Raw genomic sequence first — 14,821 nt, 5'->3', positions numbered from 1 at the left:
TTGAAGTTTTATTAAGTGTTAACAATGAGATTATGTGTTTTTTTTATAATCAATAAACACTGCTTTTGTCATTTTTTACAAAAAAAAAAGTCATTCGGTTCAACCAAAATTTCGGTTTTACCGAATGACACTTTTGGTTATACCGAATGACGATATTTTCAAGCAATGCTAACAGGCTGATATCTAGCTAGCTAGCTAGCAAAAGGACAACCAGACATTTTATATTTAGTACAAGTTTTTAAAATATTACATTTTCCATGTTTTATAGCGGTTGTACCGAATGACCTGATGTTTTGAGACATGCATATGAGCAAGTGAAAACATGAATTTTTCAAATAGTTAAGAGAAAGTTAGTTACTTCACGACCATGTGGTCCTTTGCAGGTGTCTAATGATGTCACATCCTGTCACATGATATTGGCCTCATGACTTGGTCCCTTTATATTAATTACTCTGAATGACATCAATGAAATTCATTATCCAAACATTCTCTCTCATAACAAAGCGACGACTTATGTTGATATATAATGTTATAAAATCAAGCCAGAATAAAAAATATATACATTTATTACATTTTAAGATATTTTAATCACAAATGAAATGACTGTATTGGCCTTTGGACGGTTAAACCGAATGACCTTTTGACAAATCTTTAAAATACCTTTATATGTAGCAAAATATAATTAAAACCATTTGGATTCAATAAAAGTGATCTAGTTGTACTACCTTACATACTTTGGATGTCATATCTTTGTTTTTTTATTATTATTAAAGGGATAGTTCACCCAAAAGTGAAAATTTGATGTTTATCTGCTTACCCCCAGAGCATCCAAGATGTAGGTGACTTTGTTTCTTCAGTAAAACACAAATGATGATTTTTAACTGCAACCGCTGCCGTCTGTCAGTGGTATAATGCAAGTCAGCGGGAACTTGGACTATAAGAGTAAATAAAACACGACAGACAAATCCAAATTAAACCCTGCGGCTCGTGACGACACATTGATGTCTTAAGACACGAAACGATCGGTTTGTGCGAGAAACTGAACAGTATTTATATCATTTTTTACCTCTAATACACCACTATGTCACGAGCCGCAGGGCTTAATTTGGATTTGTCTGTCGTGTTTTATTTACTCTTATAGTCCAAGTTCCCGCTGACTTGCATTATACCACTGACAGACGGCAGCGGTTGCAGTTAAAAATCATCAATTGTGTTCTACTGAAGAAACAAAGTCACCTACATCTTGGATGCGCTGGGGGTAAGCATATAAACATCAAATTTTAATTTTTGGGTGAACTATCCCTTTAAGGCCTTTGGACAAAAAAAAAAAAAAAAAAAAAAAAAAAAGACCCGCTACATCATTGACCCAAATGCTATTTATTATTATTCTTTTTTTTATTATTACTGACTCCTCACTGAGCCCCTTCAGTATGCAGTGCACCTTGACCATTTTTACACAACGTCCACTAATCTCTTTGTCCAAAGTACCTTCCTTTGTGTGAATGTTGTTGCCAAAACCTGAAAAAAGGCCCTTCAAAGATGACCACTCTGTCTGGAAGCTGTTTATAAATGCATCTTGTAGTGACTTGCTAGACAGTTTTAGTACCACCAGCCAAATGGTTTGTAAAGTTTAACCCTGGGAATTTCTCATAAACAAAATACATTACTAAAGGCACGTCATCATCTGACCTTCAAATATATATAATTTCATTTTTCATTGCTTAAAATATTTCTGCTAATGTTTGAATAATGTAAAGAATAAATTGAAGAAAAAAAAAAGGAAGGGAAAAAGAATTGATATTCCCAATTCAGAATCAACCGTCTCCATAAGATCAGCTCTCTTTTGGGCTTAAAGGATGTGTGTGCCCATATCAGTCAGCTACACTCTGTTATTGAAGCGTTGTCTTTTATTAGGAAGTGTAACTGTGTTGTAAAGATACTGTCACTTATAGATGATAAAACACAGTAAATGAGAGTGGCTGTGTAAACAACACTTATTGTCGTTGTTCATGAAACATATCATGTTTATTTTTCAGTAATGAAAGTACTGGCATTATGCCTTATAAAGCTTTAAAATGTACTGTTCGGAGTAAAGGGTTTCATAGCCATTGAGAGAAAAAGCACACATGATAAATTGCATATGACATCTCCAGTACACAGAACACTCACTTTAGTGACATCATGCAATTGCAATGGCTTTCTATTTAGATCATGCATAGTTATGACAATACAACAAAAACTCAGTTATATAACGCAATTAATGATGTTAAATAATGACATCATGCTCTAACAGTGATGTCAGCATTATACATCTGAAATGTTGTACTCCCACACTCAGAGGAACCCTGGACACCTCCCAAATCTTTCTCAGACTGAAAATCATCAGAGCAAGAAAAGCCGACACCTGTTTAGTCTATGCAGCTGACCCAAATCTGATGCAGATGCTGGTTCAGATGTTGAAATTTATTAGCTGATGCCGCACATTTGGCCTGCTGAAGTCCGACCGCTCTAATCTGAGCTCCACCTCCACTTCTGCTGAATCAGATGAGATGTGATAGGCCGAAATTCCAGTCCTGTAGAAAGAGAAGACAGGCTCGGTTGTGTGTCTTAAGGGTGTAACCGGGTGAAAGTCTTTAGTGTGGTCTCTTAGCCTTGACTGATCATAAGCATTTTGAAAAACAGTATTGCAGAGCACATGTTCTGCAAAATAACAAACACCCAGAGACCGGCCCTAAACCTTGAGTTTTCTGAGTCATTCGTCCAAGTATGCTGGAAAATTTTTTTTCATAGTCTTTTTAATATTTTTGTTTTGAACACCCCTCATTCCAGTGGTAATATCACCTCTCAGATCTTCCTGGCAACATCTGATTAACTCCAGCTCATTCTGACCCTCAAAATACTTTGAGGAATTCTAAATGCAAAACAGGAAAGATGAGATTTGAAAGAACATATAATTTAGCCCCTGGTATCGAAACACTTTAGGTGTGGTCACATTAGGTCCCTTTTTCTATGTAGAAATGTACTAAGCACAGCTCACACAGAAGTTACTTTCAAACCAGGCAGCTTTCTGTAGGTCATCACTGGGAATTCGTGTCACTAAAACGAAAAACGACGCAAAATCTGAGTGGAGAAATGTTTAGCCCAATTCCCAATCACATGGACTTTCTATTTAAATTTTGCACATGCAACAGTTGCCAGATAACAGTAAATGTGACTGCACCTCTTAAAGTTACATTACTGCGTGTTTTAGATAAGCTCTTGTTCTACTATGAACATTTGGGGTTTGTACTTGTGTTTGTTGGTGTTACTTTACAAATAACTTTCAAATGAAATGAAATGTGAGATGTCATTATGGGGCTCTATAATTGAGTAATTGTAGATAATTATAGATATAGATGCTAAATCTAGAATTAACTCCCCCATCATCTCTAAATGTGTGACATAAATGATAGGTTTTATGTCTTAACTTAGTTCTGGAGGCTGCATTTTTACTATAAAATAGATATATGGACAATACATGTTCCAGATCTTCATGAGATGCTTTTCCACCTTCGGGCTAAACCGTTCTCGTTGCTTAACCGTTCCATTCCGTGCTGATCCGGCCAATACAGATATGGTTTAATTTTCCACTGTGGCATAACAGAGCTGTTTGGAATGTAATGCAAATGCGTCAGTCATTGCCTTGGTAACGCAAGAGTTTACAGACGATATGAGAAGTAAATACTGACCTCATCATGGAGGATGATCAGATATTTTATTATTAATTTGTGTTTACGTTGCGAAAATAGCACACTTAGCCGGCTAGAGAGAAACTGGTAGCCAGGCAACAGACAAGTGACCAATCCTGAGTGGCGACGTCACTACATGCATTCTACCAGCACAGTTTAGCACAGTTAGCCAACCATGCTGAGAATTCCGGGCCAAGAGCGGTTGGTTATAGTGCCGTACCAGGCTCAAGTGGAAACACAATAGGAACCGTTCCTTACCTTTCTTAAAGGTGCTGTAGAACGTCTTTTTAAAAGATGTAATATAAGTCTAAGGTGTCCCCTGAATGTGTCTGTGAAGTTGCAGCTCAAAATACCCCATAGATTTTTTTTTTATTAATTTTTTTAACTGCCTATTTTGGGGCATCATTAAATATGAGCCGATTTAGGCTGCTGCCCCTTTAAATGCTCACGCTCCCTGCCCCCGGAGCTCGCGCTTGCCTTTAACAGCATAAACAAAGTTCACACAGCTAATATAACCCTCAAATTGATCTTTACAAGATGTTCATCATGCATGCTGCATGATTCGGATCATGTGAGTATAGTATTTATTTGGATGTTTACATTTGATTCTGAATGAGTTTGATAGTATGCTCCGTGGCTAAAGCTAACATTACACACTGTTGGAGAGATTTATAAAGAATAAAGTTGTGTTTATGAATTATACAGACTGCAAGTGTTTCAAAAATGAAAATAACGACAGTCTTGTCTCCGTGAATACAGTAAGAAACGATGGTAACTTTAACCACATTTAACAGTACATTAGCAACATGCTAACTAAACATTTAGAAAGACAATTTACAAATATCACTAAAAATATCATGTAATCATGGATCATGTCAGTTATTATTGCTCCATCTGCCATTTTTCGCTATTGTCCTTGCTTGCTTACCTAGTCTGATGATTCAGCTGTGCACATCCAGACGTTTTGCCCTTGTCTAACGCTTGAACATGGGCTGGCATATGCAAATATTGGGGGCGTACATAGTAATGATCCCGACTGTTGCGTAACAGTCAGTGTTATGTTGAGATTCGCCTGTTCGTCGGAGGTCTTTTAAACAAATGAGATTTATATAAGAAGGAGGAAACAACAGTGTTTGAGACTCACTGTATGTCATTTCCATGTACTGAACTCTTGTTATTTAACTATGCCAAGATAAATTCAATTTTTAATTCTAGGGCACCTTTAAAACCATTCGGCCTGAGGGTGGAAAAGCGGCTATGGTTTCTTATTAGTTACACACCTGTTTCCTGTTCCTTTGATTATCATCCTCAGTGTATTTAAGCCCTCAGTTCTCCTCTGTTCATTGTCTCTTGTTAACAATATGTTGTTATATGTTTGTTATCGCTCTTTGTGTTTATTAAAAGCCTATTATTATCATTCATTCTGCATCACACATTTTTCTCGGGATCTTTACTACAAGCAATCCCTGACAACATGGCTATTTGAATAGAAAACGGAAAAGTTTCTCATATAGCAGTAAAGTCAGATGATTTTAAGAAGAATAAGGGATAATGGGATAACAATGATTTTAGATAGATAACAGTGAAAAAAGTAGTTTTCTGACTGAAGCATTAGTTTTCCACTGCTCTTTGTATTTTTTTTTTCTTCTTCCTGGAAAAGAAAAGTTCTAAATATATTGTGCCTCAAGGGAGTCAAACTTTCCACCTAATGAGTGATGAAGTGTCATCACATTCAGTTAGATGAGGAAGTAGCGAGACGTCTTGGACACATTGCATTTGACCCCGGGGTTTTGGAGGGCAGTTATGTTCGGTCACAGGTGTGTTTCCCTCTCACAGTCAAACAAAGCTGATTAATTATGTGCACATTCCACTGACACATTGCTGTGAGTTTAGACCTCAAACAAACTGATCGATTCCATATTGTAAATGTTTGTTAAAACCCAGCAGAAGTGTCATGCTTATTTGATCTGATTTCTACAATGTGAAAAACAATTATCTTTCTGATTATGTAAAAAACTTTTTTTGGTCACACTTTATATTAGGTGTCCTTAACTACTATGTACTTGCATCAAAACATAAGTACAATTATCCTTCATATTGTATTGACAAATTCACAGATTTTTATTTATCATCTCGTGAGAATGCCAAATAAGTAAACCTGTCATTTATACAGTTTGGTTATGATTACTTGCATTGCTTATCCAGCAAAAGCCAGAGACAAAGGAAAGGATTATATAAATGGGGTGGATTACATGGCCTGTTTGGAATCTGGATCTCTCTGGCTGATGTGTCTGGCAGACACCCATTTGGACCCAAAGTCATATTGTCTGTGTCAGTGAAGGAGCCCCTGAGAGCAGCACTGTCTGTCTGGGCATGACTCATATTAAACAGTGAGTTTGAACCTTCACTAAACCTACGCCATGGGCTAGTCAATGGTCTGCAATCTCCAAACTCCCTGAGTTCCCCCTACAGCCTCAACAAAATCTGTCATTGTGCTTTAGTACTATATGTAGCTCCTCTTTTTCTCACTGAGACTGTAAAATGAATCACTTGTGAAGGTCTCAGAGAGAAAGTAATGTGAATGTGGATGTCACAACACATCCTGCTGAGCTCTAGAGCTGTGGTAATATATGACCCTACAATTTAAAAGCAACTTATAAAACCAACATGTTTTTTTCATCTAAGGGCCTCACGATAGAATTTTTGACCTATGGCACTTAGGTGAGAGTTACGTAAAAATGTGCGTGTACTGGGAGCTTGTGAAAAGCAGGTCTGTTTCTATTTAGGATCTCCCATGGTTCAGTCAAAATATCTGTGTGCTTGCGTGCCTGCATGTGTAATGCTGCTAAAAGTCTGAGATTTATATTCTGGAAATAGCACAAAATGACTTGAATTTGTCCTGTTCTTGATAGCTGGTTGCAGCTTGTTCAGCAGATTTGCCATTACTGGAGAATCATAATGAAAAAATCATTATGTGTTAAAAAACAGGTAGCAAATGAGAAATATATCAGTTAATGACTTCCTGTTTAATATCAAATCATTGATTTGTTCATTGCTTTGCTCCTTGTTCTGTTTGGGTAATTGTATTTGTATTCTAGAAAGTGGCATATTTAGTTTGATTTGCTTGTAACAAGATTGGAAGTGTGTACAGATGAAGGGTTTACAGATGGTTCATTTTAAAAAATGAAAAGTTGAGAAAACTTAAAAGTTTAAGGCAACAAACTTCAGCAGATTTTTCAGTTTTCTCAACTTGTTTTTGAAGGAAATTTTTGAGTTTTCTCAACTTTTTGTTGTATAAACTGAATACAACAAGTTGAGAAAACAAAAATCTGCTGAAGTTTGTTGCCTTAAAGTTTGTTGCCTTAAAGGTGCCCTAGAATTGAAAATTGAATTTATCTCGGCATAGTTAAATAATTCGAGTTCAGTACATGGAAATGACATACAGTGAGTCTCAAACACCATTGTTTCCTCTTTCTTATATAAATTTGATTTGTGCAAAAGACCTCTGAAGAACAGGTGAATCTCAACATAACACAGACTGTGACGCAACAGTCGGGATCATTAATATGTACGCCCCCAACTTTTGCATATACAGTACCAGCCCATGTTCAAGGCATTAGACAAGCCAGTATTAACGTCTGGAGCTGCACAGCGAAACAACAGACTTTATGCAGGCAAGCAAGCAAGGACAATAGCGAAAATGGCAGATGGAGCAATTATTGACATGATCCATGATATCACAATATTTTTAGTGATATTTGTAAATTGTCTTTCTAAATGTTTCGTTAGCATGTTGCTAATGTACTTATAAATGTGGTTGAAGTTACCATTGTTTCTTACTGTATTCACGGAGACTAGAGCCATGTCGTTATTTTCAATATTAAACACTTGCAGTTTGTATAATTCATAAACACAACTTCATTCTTTATAAATTTCTCCAACAGTGTGTAATTTTAGCTTTAGCTCATTAGCCACGGAGCATAGCCTCAAACTCATTCAGAATCAAATGAAAACATCCAAAAACCATACTTACATGATCTGATAAGCTGCATGATGAACACTTTGTAAAGATCCATTTTGAGGGTTATATTAGCTGTGTGAACTTTGTTTATGCAATGAATTATAGAGTTGCGAGCTTGGGGGCGGGGAACGCGAGCATTTAAAGGGGACGCGCACTAATCGGCGCATATTTAATGATGCCCCAAAATAGGCAGTTAAAAAAATGTAATAATAAAAAATCTATGGGGTATTTTGAGCTGAAACTTCACAGACACATTCAGGGGACACCTTAGACTTATATTACATCTTGTGAAAAAGGGTTCTAGGGCAGCTTTAAAGTTTTCTCAACTTTTTTTTTTTTTTTTTACTGTGTATAAGCTAGTTTTTTAAAGGATGGAAAATATGATCCTATGTTTTTCCTTGATCCCCCAGGTCCGTTTCAGAGTGGTGTTCCCATATGATCGCCATGTGATTGCTAGGTATATCATCAAGGATGATCAGAATGAAGTAAGATTTATCAGTGCTGTAGATTATTAAAAATGTACATGCACAATATTCTGTTTAATTCATCAGATTGAAAGGATAGTTCACCCAAAAATGAAAATTCATCATTTACTCACCCTCAGGTTGTTTCAAATCTATATAAAATTCTTTGTTCTTTGAACACAAAGGAAGATACAGTTCTGGGGCACCATTGACTTCCATAGTGTTTTTTCCCTACTATGGAAGTCAATGGTGCCTCAAAGCTGCCTGGTTACAAACTTTCTTCAAAATATCTTCCTTTGTTTTCAGCAGAACAAAGAAATTTATACAGGTTTGGAACAACTCGAGGGTGAGTAAATTATGGTGAATTTTCATATTTGGGTGAACCCCTTTTAATCACAATTAAGTGCTTTTCATATTGAACACATTCATTAGGGCACCATCATATATTTATCAGACCATTTAGTTTTGACATTTAGGTGAGATGGGTTTTACACTTTCTCATGTTTGGTCCTGATGACGTCAAAAGTGATGTTAGTACGCTGCATGTGTGTTTGCTCTACACTCATTCTCACAGCTCCCTGTTGACTTCTCTCACCATAAACTCACACACTGTCACACTCATACAGCCCTCCATCCATAGGCCAGATTCAGAAAGAGAACGACAGACAAAGAGTGTGAAGGATTATTAGTAAAAGACTTAAGCCTGATTTCCGATACAAATAATGCTCTTAAGAACATCTTAACTTACGTTGTACATTACTTAACTATGAAGCAATGCATGTAGAGCTGCACGATTCTGGACAGACTGAGAATTGTGATTTTTTTTTTCTTCTTTTTTTCAAATAGAGATCACAATTCTGAACAGACAACTAAACAAAATAACAGGTAATTTATAGGTTCTGAAAAAAATTTAACATTTAATTTGAATGAATTATTTAATAAAATCAGTTTGGATGAATGATTCAATCATAAATACTTCACTTGTTTCATTACTGGATGAATCAGCATTTTTGAATGAATCTCTTGACTGAATGATTCAATGATAAATACATTTTTTTAACAGTATTGTCTTAAACGCTATAATAAAGCACTAAATTACTTTTTAAAAGGTGATTTGCTCTATTATGATCACTTAGACATCAGTGTTTATATCCGAACTATAAACTTTTCTGAATCTGAATATTTGTTACAGAAATAACGATATACTGTGTGTGGTTGAAAAGGCTGTTTGTCTTTGTCTACTTTAACTGCTTTCTCTGGGGTAGTGGTAACACAGATTTGAATGTTCCATTGTGATTTTGTCAAAATGTGGTGAATCGTACTCATTTAGAAATGAAATCACATGGGTGTTTGAAACAAGATCGCAATCTTTTAACATTTAATCATGCATCTCTAAATGCTTGTTTCCCAAGCAAGCATGTAGATCACTATTGCAGGAATTAGGAATTTGGTGCTGTACTACTGTATTTACTTTTGTTCATGTAATGGCGGTCCACCTTGGGTTAGTTCCATACTGTAGCATCTCCTGATCTTTAGACACGTCTGGAATTCCTTTATCCGTTCCATCCCACTATGTCTGGTACCTCAGGGTCTCTTTTTCTGAGTAAGCACTGGGCCGTGGCCTTCGCTCATGTCAGAAGGAAGCAGAGGAACTGGTCGGTGAGAGCTGGCAGCTTGTCAGGTGGCACTGTTTCCAGCTGCTGTTGCTGAAGAAAAACGAGACTCTGGAAATAAAACCAGACAGACCCAAGTGCCTTAATAACTCACAGCAGGGCCTACTGGGAAAAATAATAATAATAATAATAAAAAAAGATATAGAAGGGAGATGGAGACTGGCCTGATAGCAAATTATATGATGGAAAATAGCAAGCAGTGTTTATGTTTCAGAATTTGAAAACATTTTGCAGGATCTTGGTGTGTTATAGCCTTTTAATTTTACCAGCCAACAAATTCATTTCAACATTTGACATGATGTAAAGACAACAATGTCATGGCTTGATTGAGTCAAGTTTTTAAAAAATAATAATAAAATAAAAAACCCTTTGGGTGTGCCGCTCTGCCAGTTGCCTCTAATTTGCACAGGTACTGTACCTTTTTTTCCTATGTATGTCATTTCTTTAATTGTACATGCAAACAGAAGGAATTTTGCTCATGGGCAGCTATATTACATGAATACTGTAAGTTAAAGGCATAGTTCACCCAGAAATTAAAATTTTGTCATCATTTATTCAGTCTCATTTTGTTCCAAATTTATGACTTTCTTTTTTGTGTTGGACCCAAATAAAGATATTTTGAAGAATGTGCTGGTTGTTTTTTCTGTGCAAATACAATGAATATGCACTGGAGCTTTCAAGATTTACAAAGGACATAATAGCACATACAAGCAGCATAAAAGTAGTCCATACTACTTGTCCACTGTATTCCAAGACTTGTACACTGAAGTCCAACGATAGCTTTGTGAGAAATGGACCAGATCACCAAGTCAGTAAGTCCAATCTAATTTATGTATGAATCATTGCACGTCCTGATATTGCTGAGTTAGATGCGTTCAACATATTTTGTTGATCCTGGAACAACATTCTAGTCTTAACCCTATTCCTACCCCTAAACCTAACCCTAAGTTATCCCCAAAATCAGAGGGAAATGATAGATGAATAACACTGATGTAGAAGCACCAATTCATGATTTTAAGCCTAAACTTGACATAATCTGTAAACTTGTCCCTCAAATCTGATTGTTTGATTTGAATGTTGTTCCAGGATCAACAAAAAAGTTGACCCAGGAACATGTTGAACTCAGCAATATCAGGTTATGCATGAATCATTCAGACTGTTTCTGTTGACTGAATCAACTAATTAATTGAAACAATCTTCAAAAGAATGATCTGTTCAGGAATCAGACATCACTATTTCTCACATGGACTCACCAGGGAGAGCTAGATTTCAGGAAACTTGAAATACAGTGCAATGGCCATATTAGCCACTGTTATGATAGTTTTATGGTTCTTTTTTTATTTTGGAGCTTGACAGCTCCAGTTCTCATTCACTTTTATTACAGTGAAAAGAGTGACCAGGATATTCTTCAAAGTTTTATGTTCCATGGAACAAAGGAAGTCATACAGCTTTGGAACGACAGGGTGAATTTTAAAGGCTTAGATCTGTCAGGACCATTATCGTCAAAGATGACTGACAATTAGCATACAGTTTGGATTGGCAGAAGAGCAATCCAAAGAGCAGGAAGAGCAGTGGTAACCCCCTAGGGTAAACAGAATAGAACCAGCATAAATGTATTGAAGATATCATTAATGTTCAATAATTTAATGTACAATGTAGTTCAAGAATTAGTCTGATTTGAAGGGGAATCAGAAGGCCAAGTCTTTGAGCTTGCACCAGCGCAAACCCAACTGTCAGGATTTACAAAAGACACGCAGTGAAAAATTAGAGATATTTTTGTGGATAAGAGACGCAAAATTTATGGGAGGAGAGTATTTAAATGAATCATGAAAGGTGATTTAGTAAGGTTTGCGTTAGTCAATTTACTGGTATTTGCGCCCAAAAAAGCATGTCTTAAACAGACACGAATTTGCCCTGCTATTGGTAGATTGCGTTGGTCAATATGGAAATGATCCAACTGCGTCTGTGTTCTTTAATTTGCACGTCGTTAGTAGATCACGTGCAGAACTTTACACTTCCATCATCGCTTTTTTTTTTTTTTTTTGGAATTACACTGTCTTTTTATGAGCTTTTTGAAGAGTCAAAGTGGTAGTTCACTGTAAACCCTAATTCTCAAAATACTTAATTGTTTTGAGTAGGACAAACTTAAATTGAACAAATTAGTTCAGTTAAATGAACTGTTATGAGTATTTAGAACTTTCTTTTTCTTTTGAGTTCACAGCACTACATATTTCAAGTAAACTGAACTGTTTTATTCTTTTGAGTTGTATGAACTCATTTTTTTTAAATTTAGACTAACTTAAGTTTAACTGAAACTGGGCTGGGATTTCTATTTCCCAGCATGCTTTGCCCATGGCACTCGAAAGGGAGAGTAAATGCTAAAATTATTAAGTGTTATATAATGTTTTTTGTGCAAGATTAATGGTAAGGGAGATTTAGTAGTGATTGATGTTTAGTTATGCTAATTTAGAAGAGTTTCTGTTAATGTGGGTTTTTGGAGAGTTACCATCATGGTGACAAGTGGTGCATGCGGCTTGGTTTGAGAGCAGGTAAGTTACATGTTTTAAGTTGCTGACATGTTAACAAATTAACAAGTTGGCATTTTCTGAATTTTCTTTTTAGGGTTTACAGTGAAGTAAACAACTCATTTGATTTGGAAGAACTCAAAATAAAGAAGTGAATTAACTAAATAATAGCTATCAAAGTGTATGAGTTAGCTAACTCACTACTTCAAGTTAGGAGCACTTATCATGCATGAGTACTACAAACTCAAAACTTGATAGTTCTGCTTACTTAAAATTCGGAACATCATAACTCAAAAAATTTGATGTGACTAATTACCTCAAATTTTTCGAGTTAGCCCAACTTATTCAGGTTTACAGTATACTATCAATGGAGGGACAGAAATCTCTCAGATTTCATTAAATCTTCATTTGTGTTCTGAAGATGAGTGAAAGTCTTACAGGTTTGGAACAATATGAGGGTCAGTAAATGATGACAGAAGTTTAATTTTTAGATGAACTAACACTTTTTCTTGCATTTAATCATTGCAAATTACATAGACTTATAGCCTTTATAGTATTTACTTTATACAGTAAAAGCAAAGAATAGTAATGTAAGATGTTTTAATTCTCTCTTAGAACCTTAAAAACCATTGTGTGTGTTTACATGAGGAAAATGTGCAGGCATATCTTAGATCTAGTCTGTGTGGTTTGCATGACCTGTTTGGGTGTCAGTAGTAGAGTTTCGCTTCTGCTACGGCACGATATGTTTGTGCAGGTGTGGAACGGCCCATAGGAGGAATTTCCTGCCTTATGGGAAGCTCAGAGCTGTGTGCCGTATGGCTAGACTGCTTTAACGACCCAGCACTCCTCACACACCCCTCACTGAGCACCTCCACACCATTCACTCAACACTTCCTCACCTTCAACACAGGCTAAAGGTCACTGATGAAACTTTTAGACTACCTCTGTGATCTGTAAACACCTGACTAGATCATATACACACTCTCTCGCACAAGGATTGCTAGGATAGATGTGTGTCTATCTATCTATCTATCTATCTATCTATCTATCTATCTATCTATCTATCTATCTATCTATCTATCTATCTATCTATCTATCTATCTATCTATCTATCTATCTATCTATCTATCTATCTATCTATCTATCTATCTATCTATCTATCTATCTATCTATCTAATCTATCTATCTATCTATCAAAAATACACAAAAATCTTTTTTTTAAATGAATGCACAACAGTGTTTTATCTTCAGGTGGACATCCACAGCCTTAGAAACAGATGAGAGCAAGAACGGAAGACAAGAGAGTGAACTCGGCAGGGGAGGTCGAAACAGACTAATAAAAATAAAGAAGAGATTCCTCAGTCAGTCAGCTGAATCTAAACAGCTATTTTTAGAGTCCCAAGACCCAGAGGCATCAGCTGTCTATGAATGAACAGTTCTTGCTCACATCCGTTACATCACTAACCAGACCCGAAACCATCGGCCCACACAGGAGATGCACAACAGATGTCTGCTTCTGTCTGCTCCTGTTTCAGTTGCCTCCAGCAAAATCACCATAGAATGATTAATATATCTTTGCTGGTGGTAAGTAGGTCACTATTTTACACATGACTTACTGAATAATAACAGAGAAATTTTGCTTTGGTTTTATCTTGGAACCACTTTGGGTAAAAATCATATGTCCTAACATTGCTGGCGGAAGTACTAATGCGTTTTGCGTGTACGACTGCGTCAGTTGGTCACTTGGCCTAGTAGCAGTATGTGTTTTAATATGTATGTAAACCTGTGTGTGGTATGATGATGCAGAGGAAAGATCGAAAGTGAGCATATATAGTGAGGCTATATGATGTGTGTGTGTGTGTGTTTTTCTATGGTTTATCAATATGCCAACAAGAGAAATGGCACAGTTACTTTATATAAAACAGTGCAGGCCGAACCACTGTTGTTTTTTTTTACCACTGTACTGCACTTTTAGTTACTTATTTCCTCTAAGCATTTCACAAGTTACTAAGCAACATTTCCAAGAACATGCTGGAGGTCTTGAGGCCTCTTCAGCCACACACGATGGCGGTGGGTGGCGGAAATAACCACCGAAGTAGTCGCCTCGCTCACACACTTGCAAAGGCAAGGACAAGGGCAGTCCGCAGTGCAGATGTTGGGTCTTCTTGAACTGTCTGTATACTGGTACATTTCCGCTGTGCTGTTATTAGCAACGAGGCCATTACAAAGACACAGTTTGTGTGGGTTGCGTCATGGTTATTCTGCTCTGTGTCAAAAGTTCACGCCAGGCCTTAAGGTCACTTTAAACACATTTAGATTCTCATGACGCAATGACACATGCATTTTTGTGAGCTCAAGTAGGTCAGATTCAGAGGGTGACCAGATAGCACTCTGAACTTATGCCCCTAGC

The 14,821-nt window shown here is 36.5% G+C and overlaps 1 long non-coding RNA gene across 1 annotated transcript in view; it reads right to left on the bottom strand.

Annotated features, from left to right (window-relative positions):
- Positions 1-1,402: 1,402 nt before the first annotated feature.
- LOC125278043 overlaps positions 1,403-14,821 on the bottom strand; it is a 28,167-nt gene continuing 14,748 nt past the window's right edge. Inside the window, exons 2-3 of the long non-coding RNA XR_007187040.1 lie at positions 9,685-9,937; positions 1,403-2,573 (exon numbers count right to left, since the gene is read on the bottom strand). This is a non-coding gene — a long non-coding RNA (uncharacterized LOC125278043). The remainder of the gene's footprint in view (positions 2,574-9,684; positions 9,938-14,821) is intronic.

The sequence above is a fragment of the Megalobrama amblycephala genome, linkage group LG11 (assembly GCF_018812025.1).
Source record: "Megalobrama amblycephala isolate DHTTF-2021 linkage group LG11, ASM1881202v1, whole genome shotgun sequence".
Classification (NCBI taxonomy): Eukaryota; Metazoa; Chordata; class Actinopteri; order Cypriniformes; family Xenocyprididae; genus Megalobrama; species Megalobrama amblycephala.
The sequence above is the reverse complement of the archived record's forward strand: the minus strand, read 5'-3'. Positions and strand labels throughout refer to the sequence as shown.